We start from the raw sequence: 8,264 nt of genomic DNA on the forward strand, positions 1-8,264 counted from the left end.
GAGGGGTTGCCAGACAAAGTGGCTTTTCAAATTGTGCGTTCAGTGTGAAGGGGTGTAATATTTCCAGCGAAGCAGCAATTTTCTACACCAATAACATTAGAAGTGTAATTTTCCGCCTTCCGACAGTGCAACGACAGCATTTGCAGCATAAACTGTTGCAACTAGTTAAGTTCCACAAGTGCGCACTACTATGCTCCACCAATACGGCAACAATGGCAACAACCTTTCTGCTGACAGCAAATTTCCGTTCATTGAATTTTGTCCTTTGCAACAATGGTAGAGGACAAATGCACACTAATCGGTGGCAGTGGCGGGGGCAGCTGCAAGGGGTTGTGGCCGCCAGCAGTCGGAGGTGTGGCGCTGCAACGGTGCAGTGTAGGTGTCTGCCACTGCCACTGTTAGCAGGTTAGTTCCCCCGTCAATGCGAAGCTGCTCTAACAAACTATAAAAATTGCTTTGAATTGTTGTTTTTGTTTTTGTCAAAAATGTGTGCAACTTTGTATGTTTGAGCGAGCGTATATTACACAATCACTTCAAGCAGCGCTTCCCATCGCCCCACTTGCAGCGTCTTCGCTGTGTTGCAACGCCGACATCTTGTCAGCTGTAAAATTTATGTTGCTTCTACACGACTTCACCGCTTAGAGCAACAGCTAGAGCTAACTGTGTGCAGTTTTGGTTGTTTTAGTGTTGCTGCTGTTGTTGTGATAGTCGCCATCGGCTTTGAACACTGCCACACTCCCTTCTTTGCCGCTGCTCACATGCGGCACTTTTTTTCCTCCCCGTTGGGTATATTTACTTCTTTGTCTGTCTGTGCCAAACGCAATGCATACTTCTAGGGGCGCCCACAGCCGGTTGCCATTGGATGCAACGAACTGCTAACGTCAGTAAGTTGGCAATTTCAAATTTTATTCGCCATTTTCTAATTCTATGATGCGCTCCCCCTGCCGAGCTTAGAGTCCAACTCCCCTTTTTTTCAATGGGTTCTTTTCCCTTTTTAATTTGAAGGTGAACTTTGCCGCATCTCTTCTTCTCAATTTCATCAACGTGCTCTTATGTAAATGAGCAGTTTCAGCGTTTCTCGGTGGCAAATAAAGAAAGCGATAAGTTGTTGAGGTGGATTATTTCAGTTATTTCATTGGCAACAAAGTCTGTATTTCAGCGCGAGAAATGGAGTGCCTGATAGTTATCGCGTCGCAGCAGCTGTGCGAGAGCCATCAGCTTTATTGGAGATTGGTTAAGGATTTGCACAATTGACTGCGAATGATGTGCTAAAATATGCTGAATGGAAGTGAGGTTGTGCCAATAGCATAGAGTAGACATGAACACCATTTTCAGTTTCAGAAAAATTCAAACTTTGTTTATTCTTATTTGTGAAATAGTTTTCAAAATTTATGTAGCACGAACAAGGTATAATGCTATAATCTCTACAAACCGAATCCAGGCCTTACAAGTTTGGTGGATTTTCATTATGTGCTGAGTGTGTACGTTCTTCTGCCGATGTACCAGGAATTTCGAGATACGCTCTCAAGCCTCTCTTCTGCATAAAACAGCATTTACGTTAGCTAATGCGGTCCTGCAGTTATCCCAACCATGTAAATTCTCATTATTATCGATCCATAATGAGGAATGATGCCGAGTTCACGAGTTCACATTCCTCGTTCGAATATAAATCAGATACGTGTGGGTACGTACAAAGCCATATGGAAGAAGGCAAGATTAGGAAACAACTAGACACTTTATTCTCAAAACTCTGTCTCGAAAACTCGCAACGTCGACTCATCGGTTGTTGTCATCGTCCAAGCCTCTGCACCATATAGCAGGACGGGAATAATAAGTGACTTGTAGAGTTTGGTCTTTGTTCTTCGAAAGGGGACTTTACTTCTCAATTGCCTATTCAGTCCGAAGTAGCACCTGTTGGCAAGAGTTATTCTGCGTTGGATTTCAAGGCTGCCATTGTTTTTGGTGTTAATACTGGTTCCACGAAAGACGAAATTATCTACGATTTCGAAGTTATGACTGTCAACAATGACGTGGGTACCAAGTTGCAAATGCGACGATTGTTTGTTTGATAACAGGAGATATTTCGTCTTGCCCTCGTTCACTACCAGACCAATTTGTTTTACTTCCTTATCCAGTTGAGGCCAATGATATCAATATCATCGGCATACGCCAGCAGCTGTACTCTTTTATAAAAGATCGTACCTGCTCGATTAAGTTCTGCAGCTCGAATTACTATAGGGAGTCGCCTTGTCTGAAACCTCGTTTGGTATCGAATGGCTCGGAGAGTTCCTTCTCGGTACTGACGGAGCTTTTGGTGTTGGAAGGATGAATCCATGTGTAAAAGTTCACGCAAGTGGACCGCCTTAAGAAAGGTGTGATAGGCTTAAATCGCTTCGTCATTTTACAAGGCTCTGGTGATCCATATCTGGGAGTTTTTGGAATCACAAAGGACCCGAGTGCGAGGATCAGTTTTACCTAACCTAGGTACATAGATCAGCTCACCGGAACGGTTTATTGTTGGATTTTCGTTCACGCTCAGAAATGAGTACTTGGAAGAAAGTTCTTTCATTTCAATTTTCTTTAGTTTGTATTTCCGGACAGTGTATGAATTCCATTATAAAGAATTTAGGGACCTTGTAATTCTTAAATTCTTCTTCTTTTCCTAAAAGTATTTGTATATGAAGGAACTACAATGTTTCTCTCAATATCAAGGAATCAGTTTTTGGTTACCTTTTTAGGATCTTATTACAGGATCTTGATAATACGAGAAACAATCTAGAAACAGAATCGCGATCCATTCTAACTATATGGTCTGGTAGTAGATCAATTGAGGTGTAGTCTCTTCTAATGAGTTTTTCTAATGTACTTTGAAAAGACTTGATTGTACCAAATCTAACATAACCTAACTTATAATCGACAAATCAGCTTGATACATCAATTCAATGCTTTGAGAACTTCTTTCAGCTTTATTTTTATTCATTTCATAAATGTGATAGGAAAAATAAATCAATTGTAAAGAGCACAGAGATATATAAATAAAAGGTTTGAAACGTCGAGTGTCTGCATCCGCGCCAGACGACAACAACAAAGGCCGTGTGGCATAAGCAACACGAATTAATATTACATGTGCACAAAGGTATTTGCGTCTATGAACAACAAAAATTAACGAAACAACAATATCAGCGACATCCACAACAACAACAATAATAACAACAACGAATGACAACAATGAACAACATAAATTTGTATCCACAACATTTTGAATAATAAATTGTCTTTCGGTTGAGTACATTCAACGTATCCCAGAAGGGTGGATACACACACAACAACAACAACAACACACACCCATGCATGACACAATGCAGCACATTGGACGCTCCATTAGTGGATATGTAAATACCGAAGTAAGACACGCTGTTTGTATGCGGTCGCTCCAGCCCTCCCCCTCCAAGCACCCCGTCTGCTCCAGTCTACTTTGGTCTATTTCGGTTCGGCTTTGACTTGAGGTGTGCGTGTGTTGTTGGCGCACAGGAGCTGGGCATAAATAAAATTATATGCGGCCGCTTTTGTGGCTGAGACGGTTCCTCGGTTGGCTGGCGGCGGCGCTCGGCAGACGTTGCACACGAAAAGTTGAGCCACAAATTGCACTCGCCGTTATTTGGTTATTTCGCAGTAGTGTTGGTGATAGTGGTTACTATAGTTGGTAGCTGCTTTTGTTGTTGTTGTTGTTGTAGACGCCTAACTAGGTCTGCGCTATTTGCTACTAATGCCGGCTCAACCAACGGAGCTTCCTTTCCAGCCGTCTATGCTGGTTGTTGGTGTTGTTGTTGCTGTTTCGCTTTGTGTTACGGTGCCACACTTTATGCAACTTATTGTGTTGCTGTCGTATGTTGCATTGTTAGGCAGTTACTGTTACTATTGTTGTTGTTGTTGTTGGCATCTACCACAAATGCATAGCTGTCAGACTGCCGTTATTCCGCCTAAAGTAAAGTAAAGTGCAATTGTATTGTTATTGCGCTTACCGTTACCGACACCGGCGTCTCCACTTCTGTCACCACCGTCACGGAATCCGTCTGCCACACAGCTCTGTGGTCGCAACATCAATGCGCTGCAGACAGTCTGTCTGCCGTGTCTGTCTGTCTGTGGTCTCCTTTTCCTTCCTTTATTCGCCGCTAATGCACATATGCCTGCGTATGTATGTGCGCGCGCCTCGTTTTGCTTCCTTTGCCGAAAAGTGAAGTCTAAGGACTTTCGTCTGAGTGGATATTCAGTGTTAATTCCTGTCGTCTTCCGTTTCCTGTGCACTTAGTCCCACTTGTTTTATTCGCTTAGCTCTTACGAATTCGATTCGTACACTTGAGATTCTCATACGGCGAATTTATTGAGAGCTCTGCTGATACTTATCGAACCAATGAACTTCTGTAAAATATGAAATTCGATTTAAGAGAGTCAAATATAAATTCTCAAATGGTTTTAGGCTAGTTTAGGTTAGAATAAAAGGCTGATATTGTTACAACCGGCAACAGGGATCGCACAGGACAGAACGCCAGTTCGCTGTGTTACCTAAAAGTCCTATAGAATGACCATAAAGACCTTCATAATTCGGCAAAGCGTTTTGAGTCTAACACAAAATCGTAGTTTGGTCGACAGCCGTACTTTGGTCGAGCCAGGATAGATAGCAGAAACTCTTAGCCGCCTTAATTCTTCCACCGATAGGTTTCAATCTCGGTCTTGCAAAAGCTGGACAATGGGTGATGAAAGTATTTAGATATTTCTACCTCAGCTTCCTCCAAAAACTTTGACAATTTGCCCCCCATAAGATATTTAGCCTTACCGCATGGTTTTGTTTCTTTAATCTATCTATTCAAAGTGCTTATGCTCGAAATTCTTTGCCAAATCTCTGTATATTAGTATATAAATATATTATTATTCGACAGTTTCTATGTTGTGACAACCAGTTTGAGGAAGAAAACACGAAATCTTAACTTGCAGTGAGTAAGAACCAAGTGCTTATCAATCGTAAAGGAAGGTGGTACTAAAATCTTTACAAGAAAGCATTTGATTCCAAAATATTCCTCACTGCCCAAAGCTTGAATATTAAACCAGTATACCTATTTTGAGAGATTTAAATCCATTTCGTTGAAAAGCATAGAGAATTGGGTTGTAACGGAGATTCGTTATACTAAATGAAATGTATATAATGGAGGATAGAGCCATGTCTAAAAGTTCACGCAAGTGAGGAAAGTTCTCTGAGCGCCATTCACTTATAACTCAATCAGCTCACGACTTCCAGTTTTAGACCAAGTATCCTCTGGGTAGTCAAAACATTCGAGGCATAGACGATGACAACATCTGATGAGTCGACGTTACGAGTTTTCGAGCGAAAGGTTCTGCGGAAGATTTATGGTTTTTTGCGTATTGGAAAAGGCGAATATCGCATTCAATGGAACGATGAACTGTATGAGTTATACGACGCTCCAACGCTAAAATTTTTCGACGCAGTACCCGCCGGGGGAAGTAGAGGAAGATGGAGACCTCCACTTCTTTGGAAAGACCAGGTGGTAAAGGGCCTTCGCTTAGAATCTCCAATTGACGCCACCTTGGGAAAAGAAGAAGCGATTGTCTACGCCAATAAAGAAGAAGAAACCAAATGTATCTGTGGCAGATTTCGTGGTCACTAAGCAGCTAGTTCAAAACTTGGAAACATATCATGTGCCATTTGATCAAATTTGACAGGCACTGACAAAGAACAAAGCATTTTAATACGAATATTGTTTAAGCTCCTGAGCCCACAGAAGCATGTCAACGCTTAATTTGCAATACACTTCTACTAAGCTTCGGCTGGGATGATTTTCAGTACCTTTACCGAATTTTGGTTTCTTCATCGACTCGTTTTTGAGCGCCATTCGTTAAATAATTGGACATTATTCGACATCATATTCATAAAACCCCTTATGGTCACCAGTAATGATGCCTTTGATGAATATACGGACTTCAGCTACTTTGGCATGCTTTTGCGACCTTTTCTCGACGTTGCCCAAGTATGTTGGTACGAGTCAAGCATGTTGAGTCGATTCATAAGAGATGTTGAGATCCTCTGCTATCTGTCATACCAATGTAGGACATTTTTTCAACGGTTTGCGTGGACAGTTTTAAATGTAAGAAACTTTAGTGTTCTCTCGAGCACTAGGCCTCGGTGTCGATGAAATTCTGGTCATATTGGTGGAGATTAGAAAACATAAAGTTATTCTCCAAATAGGAAGATGCTCCACGATGTCTCCTACTTATCGCTTACGCAAACCTGTTGAAAAGTTATCTGAAGATCACACTTGGAATATCATTCTGACATATATCAAACATGGGATATGCTCATCAGGGGATCGAGAGAGAAGCAGAAGGCAGTGCGCTGTCTCCTCACATAATAAAAACACCACACGCCCCCCTCGCAACAAGAGCTTACTCATCATGTAATTATTTGTTGTTATTGTTGTAAATATTTTGTTATTGTCTCTAGCGTTGCACACACATATCTTTCTATGATGTGAGCTGCGTACGCGCCACAGCCGGCCCATATGCAAGTAAGCGTTTGTGTTGTTGCTATTTTCGTAATGCTTCAACTTTACTAAGCACACATTTACTAAAAATAAGAAGCAACCGTGTTTTCCTTACACTCGATTTGAATAAAATTTATGTTGTAAGCTATTTTTAGTCGCTTGAGAGCGGGCATACGCGTAGACAATAAACAGCGGCGAAGCGACGAAGTCAAAATAAAGCAGAGAAAATGTACAAATGGAAAAAGAAGCCAAACAACAACAACACAAACAGCAATAAAAACATCGCGAAAAATGCCGCTTTCGAAAATCAGATTTTCACATTTTCGAAATGAGGAGTCTTCTGCCCGCCTTCAGAGCGCGGCGCATTGTCACCGCCATGTCGTGTTCGCGCACCGCGTTTCGCAGACGTCCGCCGGCTGCCATCAAGTACGCGTAGGTACATATTTAAAAATACGAAATTCAAATAAAAGTAGTGGATATACACTTTTACACACACTAGAAATTATTTTAAAAGTACGTGTGATTCGCGATTCGGCAGCGACGTGGCCGGGTGATCTTTGCGAGGACTACGAAGTCGAAATTGCATAGGACTGTGTGAGGGGCTCGATACTGGTGGCGGCTAACATACATGCGCACGTAAATTCGCACATTCAGAGACACTAGATGTGCGCTGGGTAGAGATGAGCACACAACTTTGGCTTGCTGGCCGACTGACTAGCTGGCTGGCTCGTGGTAGACTCTGGCAGCGGTAGGTGCGCCGTTTGGGTGTTAGTTGGCGTGTTCAGTTGAGAACGGCGGTCGTTTCGGCAAAGTAACGCGAAAATCGAAAAGTATTTTCCCGATCGGCGTGCAAAAATATGGATAACCAAAATTACATTTTGTGCCATAAAAATTTTATCATATTTTTCGGTTGAACAAGTAGAAAATACCACCCACCACCTAAGCAAGTTGTGTGCTTCAAAAACGGTCGAGCAAACTTTCAGCAAAGTATTTTTATTTTTTTTTTCTGAAAAATTGTGAGTTTTAACGAAGTCCCGTGTCACTTGGAAATATTGCGTTTACTTATTTCAGATTTAATCAACGAAATCGTACTCGTTTACGCGCCAAACACATTTGTTGATCGTTTTCGAACATCAATCATTGATGACCGATCGCCTTGTGATCGCGTGGAATTCCTACGCTCATTCGAATTCGCAATGACAAATCGCTCGTGACGAACGCGTCGCCGATCAAGCGGTGTTGGATGAGAAAATTTACTTTTTATTGCATAGAAGGCGTTTTGCAGGCGTTCGATTTGTCACATTTAATGCGGCGGTGTACTTCTTGGAGACTTTCGCTCTCTTTTTAAGATCAGCTCTTAGCTGTTCTTCAAAATATGTAACTTAAGAAGTTTTATTATATTCCTTACTCCCTATTGTTGACCTCGGTATATACTCATTTTCATGATATTTCCTAGTTTCAAACTCCTTCGCAAAATCTTTCCTGATAAATGTATAATTCTCTCATATAGTATAATGCTGTCTGATCGCTTCACAAAGTTCGCTTGAGTTTTGTTGGTTATTCGCCGCGTGTCTGCGCCGGAATGTTTATCGCGCGGCGGGCCAATGGCTGCTTAATTATCGTGTCTTCAACATTTTGATTTCGCTATTTTCAAAAATATATTCTACGCTTTGCTTTATTTTGCAGGAATCTCGCTGTTATCTGTGGCCG

The sequence above is a fragment of the Bactrocera dorsalis genome, chromosome 5 (assembly GCF_023373825.1).
Source record: "Bactrocera dorsalis isolate Fly_Bdor chromosome 5, ASM2337382v1, whole genome shotgun sequence".
In the NCBI taxonomy this organism is placed as follows: Eukaryota; Metazoa; Arthropoda; class Insecta; order Diptera; family Tephritidae; genus Bactrocera; species Bactrocera dorsalis.